At 45.6% G+C, this 22681-nt stretch overlaps 1 pseudogene; it reads right to left on the bottom strand.

Moving 5' to 3' along the window:
- Positions 1-641: 641 nt before the first annotated feature.
- Positions 642-1599, bottom strand: LOC101643362 (annotated as a pseudogene).
- Positions 1600-22681: the final 21082 nt, after the last annotated feature.

Below are 22681 nucleotides of genomic sequence, written 5' to 3'. Positions count from 1 at the left end.
TTTGAGGTTTTCCAAGTAGCTCCCATTGGTAAAGTGCTTCATTTTATTGACGTGACATTCAGTTCCAGAAACAGTCCAGAGGCCAGGACAGCGTGTACTTGGACAACTCTTACAGGCTAGGAAGCTACTGTCCCCGTTCTCCAGAGTCTTTGAGAAGCTGAAATCTTACATACTGGTCTTTGTTCTTCCCAAGCTAATATCCTTCATCGCCATCCTCAGGCACAGCCTTCAGCCTGGTGACAGTAGTGCTTCTGCTCACACCCAGTGTCCGCAGCTGGGGCTCCCTGAGGATAGCCAGAGGGTAGCCAGAGACACCGTGGGTGGGAGGAGGGGCCAAGGTCAACCACCTGCTAGGGGCTCTCTGGAGAGAAAACCTTTCTGTGTGGGCTGTGGTATATGCAGACCCCTCTCCTCCTGCCCCCAAGGGGTGTCTGTACCGGTGATTCCTTTTCAGATTTCTGGATGCTCGAGCCACGTCCATCTAAGGTCCATCTGCTTGGGGTCACTGAGATGCTGTTTCTGCCAGGTTCCCAGAGAGGACATCCTCCGATTCCAGGACAGCGCGGGGACGGCTTGTGGCAGCAACCGAGGCGGCAGGAGATCCCATCCCTGCCCGGCCCCCGCCCCCAGACATCTTTTGGTCAGGGCGTGAGGCCCATCCTGGCAATGATCTCTTCTTCGTAGACAGTCCACGCCATTGCTGCCATCAGTGTCCTGCGGAGGGCCTGGGGGACCCCGCCTTGGAAGAAGCCACACAGCCCGTAGTCCTGTGATGAGAAAGAACGTCAGGACGCTATACACAAAGCAGCAACACACTTCATGATCCCCGTGGCGGGACAGGGGATACCCTCTTTTTGATTCTCAGTGCAGACCTGTACAGAACGCCCAACAGTGACGAATGGATCCAAGGAGATACGATTCACCGGAATTTTTTTCTTTTTGCGTAGTTCCTAGGCTTATCTTTTTAGCCCTGCTCTATTTGGGTGATCCACGTGGTGACTGGAAATCTTTGGATGAGGCTGCTGGGCACAGCTACATAGCTGTTGCACCGCAGAGAGGCGCCAAGCCCACTGTGGCAGCTACCAGCCACACAGCTCGCCCGGCGACTTTTCCGGGGTGACGGAGAAGGAGACCCTCACCACAGTAAGAACCATACTTACTTTAAACATGAGCATGACTGCCCAATCCACCGCCATCTCCCCGGGGCAAGCTGCATGTGAGCCTTGATGACGTTGCAGGCTGGGTCACCAGCGAGGCCAGGACACCGGCTCGGAGCCCACAGCTGAAGTTCACGATGGGAGCCAGGACTGCACCCAGCTGCTCTTGGGGCCTGGTGCTTTTGGTCGGGTTGTAAAACAGGCAGATTCTAGAGAAGGGCAGGCTGCAGAAGAGCCCGCGGTGGCCCTCGTTGTGGTAGATGTTTTTCAGGGCAGTGTAGATGCTCCAGTAGGCATACCTCCCACTTGCATAGCGTATCTTGATCACAGTAATAGGTGACATACAGACCCCTGCGACAGCATGGGAGCCCATCCCCAGAATGACCGACTCCAGGGCGCCCAGTGACAGCGACAGCAGTGCCCCCCTCCAACAGAGCAGCATCTCACACCCCCATCCCTCATCATGTAAGCACTGACCTGTCCAGCGGACAGCCGTAGGAGACCCCATGGTCAGGAAGCCTGATCTCACATATCCAGACTTCATGTCTACCTCAGCGAGGTGACGCTGCCCTGAAGGGTGTTGGCTCCCACAGGCATCAGTCAGGGTGAAGGATGAGTGGGACCCCTAATCTCACAACAGAGAGCCCCCTGCGGTGACTGAGAAGACCCCATAATGCCTCCCGGACAGCGGCACCCCTTTCTTTCATCCACAAGCCTGAGGGGGCCGGGCCAGGTCATGGTCTAGGGTTGGAGTGGGGGGGACTGGAAGGACCAGAGGGGAGGAGGCCAGGCCTTGCCAGGGGTGAAGGGTGACTCGCTCTCTCTGTTCCTTTACGGGGGGACACTGGAGGGGCAGGGAGGGGTGTGTGGGGCAGCTTTCAGGTCTCCAGCCCCCCTGTGGGACGGTGACCTTTGTCAGATGGGGGGCGGCTGCTCAGGAGGGCGACGTGGGGTTTGTCACCACCTGTCCTTGGGTGACATCACCTTCCTTGACTTCATGCTCATAGCCAAACTTGGGTCCTTGTTACACCTCTGCAGGTGTCCCACCTTCAAAGGGACCCCCGTCCCCAGAGCTCATGAGGAAGATGAGGAGAGAAGATAGTGGTGAAGACAGCCGCCCACAGCGCAGTCCCAAGCAGCTCTTGTCCTGCCATCCCAGCAGCGGGAGGACCACCTGCAGGACACGAGACTGACATCAGAATCTTCAGCGACATGCTCTTTGGGATGAGACACCCTCCTGTGTCCCCCAGGGAACCTTCAAATGGCCAATGCGAGGACCCCCTGGAGCCTGGCCGGCTGGGCTCCTGTGGCCACTCCAGTGAGGGCCTATGTGGTCAGGGGGATGAACCCCCAGGCTGCAGTCCCCCAGGGGAACCCGGGTCCTGGGCCTGCCCTCTACATCAGGGCCCCTGCCCCATACCCACTGCTCCTCCCCCCAGGGCCTCCCACCCCAGTGGGTTCTTTGGGCCGTTGGTGGTCCTGCCAGCTGTGCCTCCCATGGTCTTCCTGTCTGTCGTTGGCCTGCTGCCATGCTGGGCCTCCAGGGTCCCATGCCCACTATGCCTGGCGCTTCCATGCTGGTGTCTCCTCCCCATCCATTCATGCCATGTCGCTGCTGCCCCGGCAACGCCTACTTTCCAGGCTTCCCACCACCCATGTAAATGCCCTTGGGGTGCCCTGACCTCAGGGGACCACCACAGCTGAGTCCGTTCTGTCCTGAGAAATGTTGTAGTTCAATAAAAGCACAGAAGGACGAGCCACCATCTGTTTGAGTGATGTTCCTTGTCCATGTCACTTGTCTGTCTTTGCAAGCCTGAGCCTGTTTCATCCATTGTTTCTAGATCTCGGGCAGTGGTTCTGAACCGTTCTAATGCCGTGACCCTTTAATACAATTCCTTATGTTGTGGTGATCTCCCCCCACCAACTATAAAATTATTTTTGTTGCTACTTCATAACTGTAGTGTTGCTGTTATGAATCAGATAACCCCCGTGAAAGGGTCGTTCGACCCCCAAAGCGGTTGAGACCCACAGATGGAGAACCGCTGGTCTAGGGGTTTCTGAAGAGTGAGTTGCCTTCTAGTCCTGAGTCTCCCCCAAACAGCTTTGATCTAGTGGGTATAAGAATACATGCCGATTCTCACTAGATATGGCTAGGCAGAAACACTCAGAGTCCTCCCATCACCCAAGGGTGGCCCTCTCCTGAGGTTGGAATTTGTCCCAAGGAAGGAGAGGGCTGACATTAGCCCTTGGGGACCAAGGAAGAGGCCAAAATTGGGACTCCTTTTCCTTTGCCTCGGCTTTCTGGGGGAGACAGTTAGAATCTGGGGGAGGGAGTTGGAATCTGTCAACAGAGGGAGAGGCTGTCCCTGCCGGGAGTCAAGGTGAGAACCCGAGGGATCATGGAGCAGACCCCAGGTCGAGACACAGAGAGAAGTGTCTTGTTTCGCATCTTCTGTCAGGCTTGCCAGACTCCGTGTAAGGCTGTGGGTCCGGTAGCTATCCTCCACTATTTGCCCCTGAGGGCTTTGGGGAGACGTCAGGTGGGAAAATGAAGACTTTTAGGCCAGTCTTACTGTCAGCAGGGTCACCTAATGTGAACAGGTTTACAAAGAGCCCCCTAGAGTAAGCCCAGACTACGTGAAGAATGAATAGGCTGCCCTTCTGAGGAATTAAGCCCAGAAAACTTTATGGACAGTAATAAAACATTGTGAGATACTGAAAACTTCATTAAAAGTAGAAGAATTTGTCCCAAATAGCGCCAGAAGATGATCCCTTCAGGTCAGAAGGCACTCAAAATATGGCTGAGCAAGAGCTGCCATCTCAAAGTATAGTCGGCCATCATGGCGTCGATGGAGTAAGCTTGTGGGAGCAAAGCCATCGGGACCTTCATTGGACGATGGGGCCTGATCCAAAGAGACAGCTGCAAACATAAAGTAATATTCAGAACTTGGAATGTATAAAGTATGAATCTAGGAAAATTGGACCTTGTGAAAAATGAAGCAGGGGTTCCGAGTTAAGATGGACAACGAATCACACCAAGAATGAGAGAAAATCATCAGGGAAGGGAGAGTGGAGAGCAAGCAGTCTGGAGATGAAGCCTATAGATACGTGATCCAAGGCCCCCCAAAGTCCAGGTAGAGTGGGCGTGGCAGTGGGCAAGAGTAAAAGTGAGAGGCCTACTCCTCCCCACATTGGACCAAACCTCTAATCTCAAGGCATATGTGTTGGTCTGGGTTGACTAGAGAAACAAATCCAGGGAGACTCATGTGTAGAAGAAAGAGCTTTATATAACGAGTAATTGTACATTAAGAAAACATCCCAGCCCAGTCCAGATCCAGTCCACAAGTCCGATATTAGCCCATATGTCCGATACCAATCTATAAAATCCTCTTCAGACTCATGAAACACATGCAATGACACCAAGTGCAGGAAGATCACAGGCCAGTGGGTGGGAAGTCTTGTGGATCTAGAGGCAGTAGAAGCATCTCAGCGCTGGCAGGGGCCTCCACGTGGCTCCTCCAGCTCAGGGCACTAGGCTAGCTCCATGTGTCTTGTCAGCTGCAATGTCTCCCGGAAGTCTGCCTGTATCCTGCCTCCAGCTTGCTATTCATCTCCTTAGCTCCTCCGAATGAGGTCATCAAGCTTCGACCTGATTGACAGGCTAAACTCCACCCCTTAACGCTTAATCCTCTGAAATTGACAGAAGATTATAGAACTATTCCAGCACATTTGAAAGACTTAGGTCCCCACTGGGTATGCACTCCACACACCAGGCTGCTAGATTTTCCACACACCCACATTATTCCCCCAAGGGTGAATTCCAGCGAGAGTAGGAGTAGAAGAGGGCAAGGTGAAAGGGGAGAAGCTTAATACTTTTCCCCACCAGACAAAACTAAAGCTCTCACAGCAGACTTGAGAGGTTGCTCAATTTCTACTGGGTGTGAACTCCACACACCTGCCCTCCAAACACTAGGCTTGGCATGTGGATGCCCCTGGGCTGGCAAATACCCAGGCATACATGTGGCCCTGGACTGAGTCTGCTTGGCTGATGAGGGTCCTGGCTAATGATCTCCCAGGCAGCCTAGCATCCCTTTGCCCCTCTGGCAGCGAGCTTGCTCACCTGTGAGTCAAAACCATAACCTTAAAAGGCTCCAGTAACTGCTGAAATCTGGGTTGAAGTGCTAGCTAAACCAAGTATACCCCATCTTGCAGTAAGAACCCTAGTTAAACCACCCCAGGCCACTCAGAGCAACAGCCTGCCTTCTCAGAAGGGGCCGACTCATTCTCCCTGCTAGGTCACCTAGGAAGGAAACATGTACAGCCCCCTCTCCCCCATCCCTTCGTGGAGACCATCATCATCTGAAAAGGGTTGAACCCTACCCCCTCAGACCTGAGCCTTCTGAGGTCTGTTCCTTTAAGAAAGCCAGCTACAATCAGCCCCACTCTTAGCTCTCTCAACAATCTATAGTCCAAACCCCCATCCTGAAGGTCAACCCCACCCTGACAACCTACACACCCCAAAAGGCAGAGCCTTTCATTCCCTGGCACTGCTTCCAACTGCTCATTCGATCACTCCCCTGAACAGTCTTGATTTCTCCCAAGACAGAGTTCAGACCCCAGGTCTTTGTTGTTGCACTCCTCCAGGGGCATCCCAATAAAAGCGGCACAGCCCTGTTAGCTTCTCCTTGTCCCTTTGAAGCTGACCCTGCCTCTTGGAATGTGTGAACCCCACCCCATCCATACCTCCTGAGCCCAGGACCACCAAAAGAAACTTCTCCCTATCCTGACACTCCACTCAACCCCTTCACCTTCAGGTCACTGCAGAACATAAACAAATTTCACCACATGAAGTACCCATCCAGGTGGAACAGCTCACCCACAAACACAAAAGTAAGTGTATATACATAAAGGCAACCGATCTTTGACACAGGACTAAAACCTAACAAATGAGATAAAGACAGCCTCTTCAACAAATGGTGTTGGAAAAAATGGGATCTCCATACGCAGAAGAATGAAACAGAACCCCTATCTCCCCTCATGCACAAAACAAACTCAAAATGGGTTGTGGGAACCAGCCTACATCCGGATGGGTCCTAAGGGACAGTTGTGTAATTTAAGGGAACAATTAAGCAGACATGAGACAAAGCATGCAAGGGCTCGCCTCTTCCATCGCAGCAGGAACTAGAGAGAGAGAGCTACTATATTTTTTACGGGCTTATATATTCTCAGGACGTGTTGACCTCATTAATCACATAAGTAGCAACGTGGGCAATATCTTAACTCTAGAGGTCCTTGAGATCACTGGGGAAGAAACCTAACACTAGCATTGGGGGCAGGCAGAGGGGAGTCGACTGCCCCTTGAGAAGGGAGAACAAAAGAGACATGTCTATTGCTATAGATAAAGGCCTCGGCCATATAGTGATCAGCCATGAGCTTGTAAGAGGTGACATTAAGGTCACACTATTATGGAAGGATATAGTGGGGAAGATCTGTAATTAGGGGAATGTGATTGGGACTAATCTCCAACTCGAAAATTTGAAGGCCTCCCTCCACCCAGAATTCCGGCCTGCCAGGTTTCTTAATCATAAGTATAAAGAATTTGTCCACATACAGTCTCTTCATGACCTTTTCCCATACTCCTTAGCTTTATCTAGAAGCAGCATGTGATTATTAGGACAAAATTATGACAATAAGCAATACAGTTAGAACGCGGATTATGGGAAATGCTTTGGACGCAGGCACATGGGTCAAACCCATCTAATCCACCTACAAATTGTTGAATTACGCCAGAGGTAGGAGATGCTAAAAAGCCCATCCTTAAATGTATTGATAATGTACTTTTTCAGCTGATTAACTTCCAATGAGATGTTCCCCTTAAGCCCCTGCAAGTGTTTTCTAAAGAAAGCCCAATCATGGAATGACTCTTTATAAGGATAAGGAGTGACATGGTTATCAGTCATATTCCAGTTACATTTTAACATCAGTTGGCACTGAAAGTCTATGATTTGATCTCCTACCCGCTTGACAGTTTGTTGTAGTTCGGTCGCTTTTCCTTCCAGTTCATCGTCAACCTTTGTCTGAGTCGCCCAGAGCAGGTTTGAGTCCACCTGCCATTTTTGCAAAAAAAAAGTTCAGTTTTGAAAGATCTTGTAGCACGACTCCTGCTACTGCAGCAGTGGTGGCGATCGTTATGAGTCCCACAATGCCTGCAATAACCATTCACACGAATCTGCGAGATCTTTTTTAACATTTCTGACACTCTCTGGAACACAAAGGATGTCTCTGGACTGCCTTCCCATCTGCGGTCCTTCTGCACCAGGACCCCCCATCCCAACCCCAGCTGGCTCTTTAAGATAACCACGCTGTCTTTAGAGCGGTTTATAAGCAGAGAATGGTTAAGGCAAGTGTACAAGCTACAATCTGAGCAAGTGACACTGAATGTAGTCTCATTTATCACAACGTTTCCTACAGCAAATGCATAGGACAGCTTTACACAGGTGACTATGTACCGAGTCTCATTCTTATAGATGTAGGTGTAACCAGTCTGACTGGTACCTATAAAACTCATTTTATACCCTGTTAAGGGTTTAGTGGAAAGAAGTATTTTCTACAAGTCCCATTTCTCAGGTCCAGTTTTTGGTGTTAATAATCGGAGACAAGGAGGTCCAGGGTCTCTCTCGTGTCAAACTATCAACTGTGACCCAGTGGTGGGGACAATACCACCAGGGATCTTGTGCCATTTGCAATGACTAACATAGTCACATAAGGTAAAACTGGATTCTACATAACAATTTGTTAAAAGTATTACAGGACCCCCCTACCCCCAGTAAGCTTGCTATACCATTATTGGAACTGTCTATAAAGTAAGTGGGGGCTCCCTCAAGCAGCTTTGGAGGAGACTTTAATTATCCAAGGAGTCCATTGTAAGAATCCCCCGAGCTTCCCTGGGGGTTAATGACAGGCTAACATACCCCCCAAATTCAGCTAACTCTACCTGAAAATGTGTAGAGAACTCCAAAAGAGTTTTTATCTGAGCTCAAGTATAAGGTAGAATTATGATCGATGGATCATACCCACTTAGTTGTGGACAGCGATGCCTGCCTTTGGTGATCAACTGTGCTATTCGTTCCCAATAAAACCAATGGACCTCGGGGGCCTGTCTTGCCCATGTGTATCCACTCTGGTGGCCTGTTCTCTTGAGCTAGTGCCGCAGTGGGGGTGATAGGTGTGTGAGAACTCACAAGGCAAAATCTTTTATCTGGATCAATGCGATAAATCTTTCCCTGGCCTATGTATTTTTCTACACACTATAATTTGTGGTGAGCCTCAGGGGTGAGATCTCTAGGACTATTTAGCTGTGGGTCCCCTTTGAATGTATGAAATAAGTGTCTGAGCTCTTCAGTGATGATTCCCAGCATCGGTCTTCGCCAATTTATAGCTCCAAGTAGCTTTGGAAATCATTCAATGTTGTTAGAGGATCTTTTCTCCTCTCAAGTTTCAGTGGCCTAACTGTGATCCGATCAAGCCACAACAGTTTCTAAATAAGTTTGAGGGCTGACTGCCTGTATTTTAAAAGGCGCAATTGTTAATCCTGCCTGAGAGCTTGCCTAACTGATGTGCACATAGGTTTGTTGTAGCATTTCATTGCTAGGTGCAGCAATTAAAATAGTACCCATGGAGTGAATTATATAAGCCTCAGAGAAATGCCTTCGGACTGCTCCAACACTTTCCCTATGACAAACTGAAACATAGTGGCACTGTTCACCAAGCCCTGGGCTAAAGTATTTAAATTGTATCCCTTGGTAGGAGCTCTATGGTTTCATTCAGGGACAATGAATGCAAATCTTTCATGATCAGCAGGATCTAACTGGGTAGTGCAAAACCAATCTTTCCAATCTACAACAATCATATTCCAATGTTTTGAATCATGCTAGGTGAGGGAATGCTGGCTGTAGTGTTCCCATAGGCTATATGCTGGAATTAATGGCTCCCAGGTCTGTGAGATTCTACATTTGCCTGGTGTTTTTTCTTTCTTTTTTTCTTTCACCAAATCATAGAAATCTTTATTAAATACATCAAAATGTGAAGTAATTGGTTTCTTAAAAATCATCTTATTGGGGGTTTGTACAACTCTTATCACAATCCACACATACATCCATTGTGTCAAGCACATTTGTACATTTGTTGTTGCCAGCATCATTCTCAAACATTTGCTTTCTACTTGAGCCCTAGTATCAGCACCTCATTTTCCCCTCCCTTCCCTCATCATGAACACTTGATAATTTATAAATTATTATTATTTTGTCATGTCTTATACTGTCTGACGTCTCCCTTCACCCACTTTTCTGTTGTCCGTCTCCTAGGGAGGGAGTTATATGTAGATCCTTGTGATTGGTTCCCCCTTTCTACCCCACCTTCCCTCCACCCTCCCGGTATCACCACTCTCACCACTGGTCGTGAGGGGCTCATCTGTCCTGGATTTTCTGTGTTTCCAGCTCTGATCTGTACTCGTGTACATGCTCTGGTCTAGCCAGATTTCTAAGGTAGAATTGGGATCATGATAGTGTGGGTTGGGGGGTTGGTGGGGTGGAGGAAGCATTTAAGAACTAGAGGAAAGTTGTATGTTTCATCATTGCTACACTGCATCCTCTGGCTCGTCTCCTCCCCTTGACCCTTCTGTAAGGAGATGTCCAGTTGCCTACAGATGAGCTTTGGGTCCCTACTCTGCCCTCCCCCTCATTCACAATGATATGAGTTTTTGTTCTTTGATGCCTGCTCCCTGATCCCATTGATGCCTCGTGATCACACAAGCTGGTGTGCTTTTCTGCCATGTGGGCTTTGTTACTTCTCAGCTAGATGGCCGCTTGTTCACTTTCAAGCCTTTAACACCACAGATGCAATATCTTTTGATAGCTGGGCACCATCAGCTTCCTTCACCACGTTTGCTTATGCACTTGCTTTGTCTTCAGCAATCGTGTCAGGAAGGTGAGCATCATGAAATGCCAGTTTAATGGAACAAAGTGCTTTTGCATTGAGGGAGTACTTGAGTGGAGGCCCAATGTCTATCTGCTACCTTAATATTAAACCTATAAATATATGTACATAGATCTATTTCCCCATCCTCTTATACAAATATATTTAGATATGTAAATGCCTTTATTTAGACCTCTATAAATGCCCATTTGCCTCTTAGTTCTTTCCTCTTGTCCCACTATCATGCTCTGCCTAATGTTTTTCTAATTACAAGGAATTATGGGGGAATTCCAGGGACTCAGAGCCTCTGCTACATGACCTTCTCTCAGCTGCTCTTGAACTACATCATGTAAAGTCAGCAATTTCTCACTATTAAGGGACAACTGTTCTAGCCATATTGAGTCATTCGACTTCCAAGTTAGTGTATTGGACGTAGGCTTTACAAGAACAGTCCCAATCAAAAATTTGGATATGGCAGGCCATAGTGGTCATTTTGGGGAGTGACCTCAATCAGAGAAGGATTTCCTCATTCATTTTTCCACACCACTTCCTTTATAAACCATACTCTTCATTATATTTTGTGCTGTGGAGGAATGTACAGTCTAGCTCCCCACTGCTGCAATAGCTCCCTCGCCCATGAATTGATTGGGGAAAGAGTCACTACAGGCTGCATTAAACCTGACTGTCCGACAGGCACTGCATATCGTAGGATCCTACCACGTTGCCACACTTTCTCCTGGTCAACCTCTCCTATTCTTCCCCTGGTAAAATTAGCGGTGGTCAGCGGCCAAGCCTTGGGCCGTTGTGTTTGGCTCATAACCAAGAAGTCAGCTCCTGAATTTAAGTCCTATAAAACATTTTTCATTCATTACTAATTCCTTAAGTGGATGCTCTTGTTTGTCTATAATAGCATTCCCAAATACCCCATGACCTGTGGGGGGTCCTGAATTCTTTGGCTCTTCTTCATGGGGGTGTCAGTTTTATCAATAGGAACATAAGGAAGCAAGTGTCACTGGCCTATGCCCTCTCCCTTCTTTGTAAGTCATCGTATTGAGATTTGACTATTTCCCTTATTTCTCCTTCATAATCCTTATCGATAACTCCAGTAACAATCTGAACACCTTGAGAATTTAGCCCTATTGTTCCTTTGGGTAATGCACCCCAAAAACCAGTTTCAAAAATTTCTAGTTTGCGTCATCTGGTATAAAGCTTTTGACCAATTCTAATGAGGAGCTTTCTCTGGTGGTGGGACCATATCATAGGCCTGACTGCTGCTGAGCTTGGAGCAACACTGGCTTGCCAATGATTCCCCTTTTTGCAGCTGGAACAGAGCCCTGATTCTTTTGAACCCAACCTTTGTGGTCCTGGGCCACTTTTTGAAATATGCATGTCCATATTCATAAGCAAGCATGTGCTCTGGATTTTCTGCTACCCACAAGTCACTGGTATTTTCGCACACTGCATCCTGCAATCGGGACACAATATCTATATAGGACTCATCACTTCTCTGCCTTATAGCAGTGCAAATGGGCCGTTTCCCTCCAGATGGCATTGTCTTTTTTCCCAGGCCTGTAAACCAACCTCACACGTCTGTTATCATGCCTGTGTAGTAAGTTGCAGTTGTGCGTCCATTATAATACAATTCCCTTCCCCTGGTAACTGATCTACTGTAGCCATGCTCTCCTCTATGTTCCTGTGAGCTTGTGTTTTAGCTTCTTCAGACCACCAGATTCAATCCTGTCAGGCTTCTGATAGAGAATGGCAGACTCTTGTTAAAGCTTGCCATGCCAGGAGAATGCAGTGGTCAGCTTCAGCTAAATATTTAATCGTGCTAATTACAAAGGGAGAGTTAGCCCTGTAATTGGAGACAGCCTGTTTGAAGTTCTTTAACACCTTAAAAGGGAAGGTACTATAAGGATGTTCCTGACCTCCCTGCAGGCTCCTGCATTGGGCTCCCTCTCCATGACAACGACCCGGGAAGGCTAATCTAGTTTCCAAATCTCCTTCCTCTGCAATTCTTCTCTGTATCTTTGAAAGCTAAGACGCTTTATTACTCACAGTATCCAGGCCACCCTTCTCTCCTGTCCTGGCTTCCTCTGATGATTTATGACCCCTGGGCCTCTCCGGGCTGCTTTCCTTTGGAGGGGATGAAACTTTGGCTAGGAGGCTTCTTTCTAATCGGATTTTACTTTTTCAGTCTCTTAAAACATTTCCTCAAATATTTCATACTCATTTATAGCGACTTTTACCTGGTTTTGTAACTTGGGATAGCTTAGTTCAGACTTTTCACCATCTCGATGCTCCTTCTTTTCCTGCTGTCTGTAGAGGTTCTAAACTTGTTTTAATTGGTGCCCACAGAGGCCATGATTCCGTGGATATAATCTGTCCCCTCTGTGCGCTTTTTCACAGTTACCATCTCCCAGGTCTCTCGATAAAAGCTCCTTCCTTGGGGACCCACAGAGTTCACTGTTTCACTACTTGGAAAACACCGTGCATCTGTTTGCTTGTTACTACTACAGTCTGTTTGTTCAGTAGGTGGGTCAGAGTAATAGAATGAGTTTTAGATTTATTCTCACTTTGTCCCTTTCTCCTATCTAAGTATTTAATAATCCGTCAACTAGACTTTCACTTCAAAATCATTTCCCCAATGCATGCTACCATCTGATGAGGTTATACATCCTTCTGTACAGGGATTATTCCTCCTATAGGAGGCCTTCCTAGACCCTGATCCGGGGCGCTATATGTGGGACCCAGCCTCTATTGAGATGGGTCCTACGGTATACAATTAAACTGACATCAGACAAAGCATGCAGAGGCTCCCCTTTCCCATTGAAGCAGAAACCAGAGAGAGAGAGAGCTAATATATTCTTTTACAGGCTTATATATTCTCTAGACATGAAGACCTCATTAACTACATAGGTAGCAAGGTGGGCAGTATGTTAGCCCTGATTTCATTGGAGGAGAAATCGAATACTAGCATTGTGGGCAGGCAGAGGAGTGTCTACTTCCCCTTGAGCAGGGAGGACAAAGAAATATGTCTTATAAAGACCTCAGCCATATAGTGATGAGCCATGAGCTTGTAAGAGGTGACATTAAGGTAACACTATCAATGGGAGGATGTAGTGGGGATGATTATTAATTAGGAGAATGTGACTGGGACTCATCTCCAACTCTCAAATGTGAAGGCCTCTCTCCACTCAAAATTCTGAGTTTCGGAACAGGCGTTTACATTTCTGTTGACAGGTAAAAGGAAGGGGAAGAGCATCTTCCCATGGGTGGGGGGTGGGGGTGGGGGGAAAGAAACCGCTTAACGATAGAAACCAAGGGGGTGAATATGTCCTATACTATGTTCCTAATTATACGCTTTTGACCTAGTCTCAATCTAGTCCTTGGTGACCTAGGCCATATGCTCTAAACCACTCTGACTTTAGACTCCGCTCTTTCAGTGTGATGGGCCACACTCTTCACTAAATGAAGTACACTCAACCGCAAACTCACCTGTAGTCCTTGGACTTAAGACTGAAATTTCCTGGTGTGAGAAAGACAGATGACTGAGACCCATAGGCTATGGAATTGGTGGTCATTAGACTTGGGTTCAGACCCCTTGCTTGGATGATGTTCAGTAAAAGGTGGTCTGGGATCACCATATATATAAATTGTTATGACCCCCTTGCTATTCTATGACATGTATTAATAAGGTAGGCATGGTTCTGCCTTTGTGAATAATAGTTATTGGAAATTTGACCCATCACCAACCCCAATTGTCAATATAAATTGTTCTCTTCAGTTAGGAGTTGAATCTGTACAAATTAAAAATTTGTGGAAGGCAATTCAGACTCAACTTCTTTTTCTCTACAACAGTGTGTTAAATTATATGCCAATGGATAAATTAATGACACTAACAATAGAATTACCTTATGCCCAGGAGGGATAATTCATAATATTCTTAGTCGTAAGATGAAAATGAGACCTTTAAAGGGAACCAAGAATGTATGTAAGTCATATCTACATATGTGAATTTTCGGCTGGCACTTAATCATAGAACATTATATTCTGATGACATGGTCCTACTCGAGGCGCACCCTCAATGAAGAGATCACGGAAGCTATGGTTGCTATATCAAAGTGTGGTGAAGAATGTAGATGGTGCCCTGTTATCTAAAAGAATAGTGTCTGTGGTCTTAAAGACGTGTCTTCCAAAAGGCAGCCATCTAAGCGAGGCATCAACTAAGTCTCCATGGAAGAAGCACACCAATCTGTGTGATTCAAGGGCGATTACTAAAATTGATCCCAAGGGAGGTAAGGGCATCAGAGCTTAAATTGGGAACACTCACTTTGAAGAAGTCTATGGATGACAGATGAAGACCTGGTGGTGTAGTGGTTACAAGTTGGGAGGCGATCTGCATGGTAGGCAGTTCAAAATCACCAGCAGCTCCTCTGGAGAAAGACTGGGTTTTCTATTGCCATAAACAGTTAATTGTATCAGAAACCCAGAGTGTCACTATGGGTCAGCATTGACCCAATGGCAGTGAGATGGATGACAGTTGGAGCCCCAAATCCATTTGCAGTTTCCCTACATGAGTTAAGCCTTTGGTGAAACCCCCCTGACCATAGTTGAGAGATGTGAATAGCCTTGATAGCAGACAGCGAGCATTATAAACTGGATTATGGCAGGTGTAATTCGGCTAAAATGTAATTCCTGATCATTTCATCTCCCCTTAGACCCATTTTAAACTTGCTCTAGTTTTTATGGAAATGCCTAAGGAAATTAAATGCCAGTCTATTGTTCTAGGTTTCTTTGCATCTCTGGGCTGGCTTTGACCCTGAAGGTCAAATTCACCTGTAATTATGGGTAAGAGCCAGGCACTTAATGACCTAGGCAATTGCTTAACAGGATGGGGAAGAAGAAATATTAAAGAAGCAGATTAGCTGACTAGCTAATTCATGCTAACCTCACATTGGGCTGTGATCCGCAGGTCCTCAGTTCAAAACCACCAACCACACTGAAGGAGAACGGGGACAGTTTCTACTCCCATACACAGTTAAAGTCTCGAAACTCACAGGGGCAGTTCCTCCCTGTCCTATAGGGTTGACATGAGTCAGTATTGACTTGATGGCAGTGAGCTTTTCGGAGGTTTTTCTAAGTTAAAAAAAAAGGTCATAGGTTATTAATAAGTAATCATGTTATCGGGATTCAACAATATGTGCTATTTACTTCCCCTAGTTATTTTTTGCATACACTTATCAAGGGACACCTTCCAAGCATTAGGTCCTACATAAAATTAGCATGATGGCTCCATTCTCCACAAAGGGGCTATAACAAATGACCTCTAGAAGCCTTTAATAGTCCCAAGATAGGTCTTTAGTTCTTGGATCTCTTCCTATAATCCTTTTATAATGGTCTGGATCCTTTTTCAGTTTTCTTGGGATGGACTTCTTGACCAGCCTGGAGGCAAACAAGTGACTGGCATGGTCTGCCATGTGTCCTCTGACATGGGACTCTCTAGTGACTTGTAGAACTCGAATCCAATTACATTCTACTGTTTCACTTCTCCACCCAGACTGCTGTGTGGGGTTCAACCTCTTGGAGACAGTTGCAAGTAAAAATATTCTAGCAAAGAAAGAAAGAAGGTAGAATGGAACAAAGGAGAAAAAGAAAGGCTGACTTATGATTGCTAACGAGATAGCTTGGTGGGAACCAAATGTGCTCCTTAGGGTTTATTTTCCAGATGCACTCCCGTTAGAAGTGATGATTAGTTTCACTTCTAATCTCTGCAAAAAGAAACATGTGTTAGTCTGGGTAGACTAGAGAAACAAATCCATAGACACTCATATGTATATAAGAGAGAGTTTTATATAATGGGTAATTGAGCATTGAGAAAACATCCCAGCCCAGTCCAGATCAAGTCCATAAGTCTGATATTAGCCCATATGTCCCATTCCAATCTATAAAGTCCTCTTCAGACTCATGAAACACATGCAATGATGCCGAATGTAGAAGATCACAGGCCAGTGGACAGAAAGTCTTTGGATCCAGTGGCATTGGAAACATCTCAGCGCTGGCAGGGGTCTCTGCATGGCTTCTCCAGCTTCAGAGGTCTGGTTGCATCAGGGTGGGTCCATGTGTCTTGTCAGCCGCTATGTCTCCCAGGGTGTTTGCAGAGTCTCCCACCTCCAAGGAGGAAATACCAGAATCCCCAGAATCCTTAGAGGAAGTCTATGCCCACACAGAAGCCTCATTGGCTATGACCCAATCGACAGAGTAGACTCCACCCCTTCACTCTTAATCCTAAAATTGGCAAATGATTATATATTTACTACAAAACATATCACCAGAGAACCGTGCGCACAGGAGCACATTATCTTCTCCAAGCCCCCAACTCCCACCCTCCTTCAAGAGACCTCACCCGCTCTTGAGAAGCTCCAGCCCGTCCCAAGGCCAGCTCCTTTCCAATGGTGATTTTTGCTGGGATGATGGGTGCACATCTTCCCAAGTGCTGCGGTCTCTAAATTGAAGCTCTGTCGCGGAAATGCCTTTTGGTGGCTACTTTATGCCTCTGTGTCATTAAGTCTTGTGGCAGAGTCTTTTACTTTTTAATAGTTTTATTGACATAGAATTCGCATATCATGTAATTCATTAGTTCAATCATACAAAAAAGAGTTGTGCAATCATCACCATCATTGTTTTTTAGAACATATTCTTCTTTCTGGTACTAATTGTTATTAGCTCTCCCTCCCCCCACAACCTCCTCTTCCATATCCCTAAGAAACTGTTCATCCAGTTATTGTCTTTATAGATTTAATTATCCTGGATTGCATATACAGGGAAACAGGCAGAACAAAAACAAAACCCCAACAACAATAATAAAATAAAACCAAGAAAAGCCTCTATCGAAAAGAGAGCAGAAAATATAAAATACTAGAACAAATTAAAAATGGGTCAAAAAGGAGATCAAACGAGGTCTTATTTTGATAGTAACATTTAGAATGTTTACTATCATAAAGATTTGTCCAGAAAATAGTTAAAGAATTAGGTTTTAAATGAAAGTAATTAACTGTATGAACCTTGAGCAAAAGCTAGTTCCCCCATTAGATCTCTGAGAACCTCGGTGGCATTGCTGGGGAAGCATTGTACTGCGAACCACAGAGTCGGCAGTTCAAACTCAACAGCTGTTCCGTGAGAGAAAGAGGAGCTTATCAACGCCTGTAAAAATTTACAGCTTTGGAGACCTATATGGGGTCAATGAGAGCTGGAATTAACTCCGTGGCAGTTGGTTTGTCCTTTACTTTGTAAGATAGATGATAACTTTGATGATAGATTACTTCCATCCTCACTAAGTAAGAGAAATCATGCTGAAAAATGACTGACTGAATGTCACGTGATGAGGTTCCCACAATGTCCGAAGGAACCTGGATGTTTATTTGTGAGACTTCAGCAGCGAGATGGGCAGTATTCCTTAAGAGAATCCATAGGGACATTGGTGTTTGGGTGGTAGAATTCTCACCGTCCTTGTGGGAGATGGCTAGGCAGTGTTTTGTGCTGGTGTGCATAGGGTTGCTATGGGTCAGAACAGACTTGACAACCTCTAACAGCAACACAGCATGTGGAAGACCTGGGTTTGATTGCCAGCCAATGAAGCCCAGGTGCAGCCACCATCCACTGAATGGGCTTCAGCGGAGATTCCAGACTAAGACGGAGGAGGCCCAGCTCACTACAACGCCATTGGGTCACTATGATTTGGAATCCACTCAGTGGCAATGGGTTTTATCGGTGTTTGTCTTATTGGTAATTCTTTATTGACACCCAGTTTACTTTGTTTCATCTGGTCCTCACCATTAACAAAATATTTTTATTTAAGAGAAAGTTCTGCTTGAACCTGCTTTTATTTAACTTACTTCCATCACTGGCCATGCCTACTGCTGTCCACTAGGCGGCAGCCTCCTCCACGAGACTACAAGAGGTTGTTTCCATCCTGCCAGCCATTCAAACCCTCCTAACTGTTCACTGAGCTTCTACAATAGACATTAAGCTCCCCGCAGGCAAGTCAGGTTTTGCTGAAGAGGCATTTGAGTTAAACCACAGTTTCTGCCTTTCAGGAACTCAAAGTGCAGTGGAAGGGGGCAGATGCCATCAGGACTAGGATGGGAAGTGTGATAAGGGAAAGGTCCTATTGACTGGGAACTCTGCTTGACCTGAGGCTCGAAAAGCCTCGGGATCAGTGACCCTCAGTTGAGGGGCTACTAGCATAGGAGCAGGGGGGGAGACTTACTGGCAGGCAGTGCATGGAGAGACGAGCATCACATCATGGTATTGTTATACTGGCAATGCTCATCGTGCAGTCCTGGGACCCGGGGCAGGAAAGCAGTGGCCGGAAACTTACCCTCCGGTCCCAAGAAGAGACTGGGGTCCCACATAGTCTCCAGGCAGGAGCAAACATGCTTCGACTGGCTCTGAACCGTCGAGTAAAACCAGCTAATGCACTCTCATCTGCTTTGGTTATCTTATTATGATTATTATCATTTTGAGACAAAAGAAAAAGAAATTCACCACAAAAAGTGTCCCTTCCCCATGTTCTTACCAACCAGAATGAAAAAATTCTTGTTAAAGTTCGTTTATTTTTATTGTTGAGATTGTTTACAACAGAACATCTGCTGATTTACCTGTTTCTGTGACATTGGTTTAATGACTCATCACAGAACATCTTTTCATGAGTTTATTGGCCATTTGTATGTCTTCCCTTTTGATATGATCTTCCATGGCAATTACATGGATCCCCCTAATTACTAATCATCATGCGGATGATTCCCAAATATTTACTTCACACAGCGACCTTTCTTCTAAGACGGCCTCAGAATCCTAGCTGCTTAGTAGACATTAGTCTCGTGATAGCATCTCAGAGTCGGTACACCGTGACAGGCAAACTTCAGCTTCCTTCCCAAAGTCGTTCTTCCTTGATGTTTCTTATTCCTGTCAATGATACTTTTATCCTTTTAGCCACCGAAGCTTGAATCTTCACTTCAGTTTTGGATGTAAGAGAGACAGGATAGGGAAGAGTTGACTCACTGCCAAGTTCAATGCTACTTTCACAATACAAAATTTCTTTTGTCTTTGGAATAATCTTATCAAATGCAGGTTGTCCTCGGGGTTCAAATGTCTGATTCTGGACAACTCATCCTTACCCTTTAATATTATGTAGATTGACACTCATTTGGAAAGGATTGAGCCAACCACTAGTGGGAAATTTGTCATCACAGTTACCTCCACTTGCTGCAATACTGATTGTAAATAATGGAACAATTTGAACCTTTCCTTCCACTAAACACCCACCTCACCACTACCATTAAGCTGATTTTGCCTCACAGAGACCCTATAGAACAGAATAGAACTCCCTCCTATGGTTTGCAGGACGATCATTCTGTACATAGGCAGAGGGCCACATCTTTGTCCCAAATGGAGCAGCTGGTAGGGTTGCCGGGTGTGCAACCCCCACTTTCCACTTAGCAGCCAAACACTTAACCACTGGCCACCAGCGCTCCTCTCTTGCACTAATGTCAGGCAAAATGAGAATCACATGCACCTGGTCTGATTTACCTATAAATATCGTAAGGACCTTGTGAAGAATGGATCTCATTAGTACCCCAGGAACTATATTTTAAGATATTCATAACCTGGAGACTGCATGTAATGTGTGTTACAGGTTTTTGTTCACAACGGTGCCTCTTCCAATGAGCTCTGGTGTAGTGGTTATGAGCTAGGCTGCGATCCGCATGGCCAGCAGTGTGAAACCACCAGCCATCCCTCAGGAGAAAGATGGGGCTTTTTACTCCTGTAAACCATCAGAGTCTTGGAAACCCGCGGGGGAAGTTCTGGCAGCTCTATTCTGTCCTACAGGGTCGCCATGACTTGGCATCCACCTGATGGCATTGAGTTTGGTTTTGGTTTGGTGCTCTCTTCCCATGAGATATTTTAGTAGGTGTGCCATGCTAATTTCTAGAACAGCATGAGAAAATAGTAGCACAGTGTGCTCTTATTATAATATGGGGAGATTCCATTGAGAAAAAAACATATTAGGTGTATTATTTGGTACTCTTTACTGCTATTTTTTCTTCTAGATTTCTATCCTCTTTTGGCTTTCTTTCTGTAATGGTTTTTGATATCTGCTCCTTTTATCCTCATGTGCTTTTAGTTGCTACAGAAATGTTGGTACATCCTTTCTTGAATCATCCCCTGCATCTTCCTTGGTTATTTTTACATAATCTCAAGAGTAGAACTATCAGCTACACACTGATAATTCTCAAATATAGTTAAGGGGGTTTCAAAGAGTGAGTGGAAAGTTTTTATTATCATTTCATTTTTCTAAAAAGTTTATTAATTTTTTTTACTGTAAATCCAGTGGGATGGGGGTCTAACATTTCAGATTGATTAACTTTGTATTTAGAAGTGAAACTGCTGCTCAAACCCTCCAATCATTTACCATTCATCAGCTCCTTGAGTTAGGGTCTTTCTCTGGTGGAGTACTGTCTCCCATTTCACTCAAGTGAACACTCATCAACAGGTTACCTCCCAGCGACATCTTCCCCCCCCCCCACTGCCTCCCCAGCCGCCTCAGGGGGCAGAGATTGTGGGGGCAGGGCTTGGTATTCTCCAAAGTCTATTCCCTTTGGTACAAAATCCAAGAACTTTTTGAAGCCCCGTCATATATATTTACCCCTGTACTCTCCCAAATTTCAGACTCAGTTACCTACAGAATATGGGGGGGGGTGTTCCCTCCCCAAAATGGATTTTTTTCAAAGCTATGCATTTAATTTTTTTTAAAACAAAACTACCTTATCACCTACAAAGTACTCTCCATTACACAATATATTTGTCAAATCTGAGATTCCATGCTTGGAAACATTTTTGGTTAGTTGACAGCAACTCACTTATTTTTTTCCTTCACCTCTTCTATGTTGTCAAATCACTGTCCATTCAAGTCCCTCTTCGTTCGTGGAAACAAAAAGAAGTCCCACAGAGCAAGGTCAGGTGAGTGGAGTAAGAGAAGCATGCTGAGTCCCCCCACCCCCCCAAAACTGGCCCACAGAGATGGCTGCATGAGCAGGTGCATTGTGGAGGTGGCAAAACCAGTCCTTCGTCTGCCAAAAGTCAAGCCTTTTTTGTTGCACACTGTTACGCAATCTTTTCAGAACCTCTAAATAGAAAGCTTGATTAACAGTCTGACCTGGTGGAATGAACTCTAAATGCACTAACGAACTCTAAATCACCCTCACATCAAAAAAAATAAATGAGCATCGTCTTGATCTTTGATTTCATTTGATGAGCTTTTTTGGAGTGAGGTGACAATGCATCTTCCACTTACTTGATTGATTAATGGCCTGTAGTTGGTCTTTGGGTACAATTGCTAACAGTTTGTTGACATTTTCATCCGTTCGGGAAGTTGACGGACGTCTAGAATGAGGTTTGTCATTAATTAACATTTCATCTTTTTTGAAACGAGAAAACCATTTGTATACTTGAGTTTTTTCCCATAGTGCTGTCCTTGTAAGCTGTGTTCAACATCACAAGTTTCTGCGGCATTTTCCCTCAGCAGGAAACAAAATGTCACAGCCGCAGACTGTTCTCTTAAATAGGCCAGCACAAAAAACGAAGTTCAAGCGAAACTGCTTTTACGAAAAAATTCACTGTGACCACAGAGAACCTTCCCAGGTGACGCCTCTGGGTACACTAATTCAGAGTGAGTTGCTGGATGCTTGCCTACCGGGGAAAATTCGTACTTTGAAAGTTCCAACCAGCAGAATTTCCCCCCATCTTTTGGAGGGCACCCTACCATCGTATGTCTACTTCATCGACTTCTCAAACTCAGTATGTCCAAACTGAATTCTTCCCACCCCAACTTGCTCCTGCTCTCATATTTCTAGTTGATATTAACACCATCTGGGACCCTTGGGCAAACATCTGCACATTATTCTAGACCCTTTATTTTTCTCTCTCCTACTTCTAAATCTAAATAATCACCAAGTCTTGCGTGACTCTTCTATCCTAACCATTTTTGAACCTGTAGTCTTTCTCCAGTGCTACTTCTTGTCCCAGCTTTTATCATATATTTTAGAGAACTGCAATGATCTTCAATCCTTATTTTCTTCCACTAGCCTCTCACCAAAGGAACATTGATGACATAGTAGGGAAGGTATTGGATTGTTAACCAAAACATCAGTGGTTTGAACCCACCAACTGCTCCTTGAGAAAAAGATGAGGCTGTCTGCTTCTGTAAAGATTTATAGTCTCAGAAAGTTTATAGAGCAGTTCTGGCCTATAGGGTAGCTGTGACTTGGAATAGATTTGATGGCTGTGAGTTCGGTCTCTGTTGGACTCCTTCACGTGCTGTTACCATCAATACTTATGTACCCAGTCCACCAACACAAAGTGATTTTCCAAATGGAAAACTCAGTCATGCCTCTTCTCCACAAAGAATAGCATCAACCACAAAGAGAAATCCTTTGGGGTATCCTGGTATCTTCTTATTTTTCTAAGGGATGTAGTGCAAGCTCTTTAGG

The sequence above is a fragment of the Echinops telfairi genome, unplaced genomic scaffold (assembly GCF_000313985.2).
Source record: "Echinops telfairi isolate 266 unplaced genomic scaffold, ASM31398v2 ScPeMD7_7472;HRSCAF=8510, whole genome shotgun sequence".
NCBI classification, from domain to species: domain Eukaryota; kingdom Metazoa; phylum Chordata; class Mammalia; order Afrosoricida; family Tenrecidae; genus Echinops; species Echinops telfairi.
Note: the sequence above shows the minus strand (reverse complement) of the source record. Positions and strands in the feature narration are given on the sequence as shown.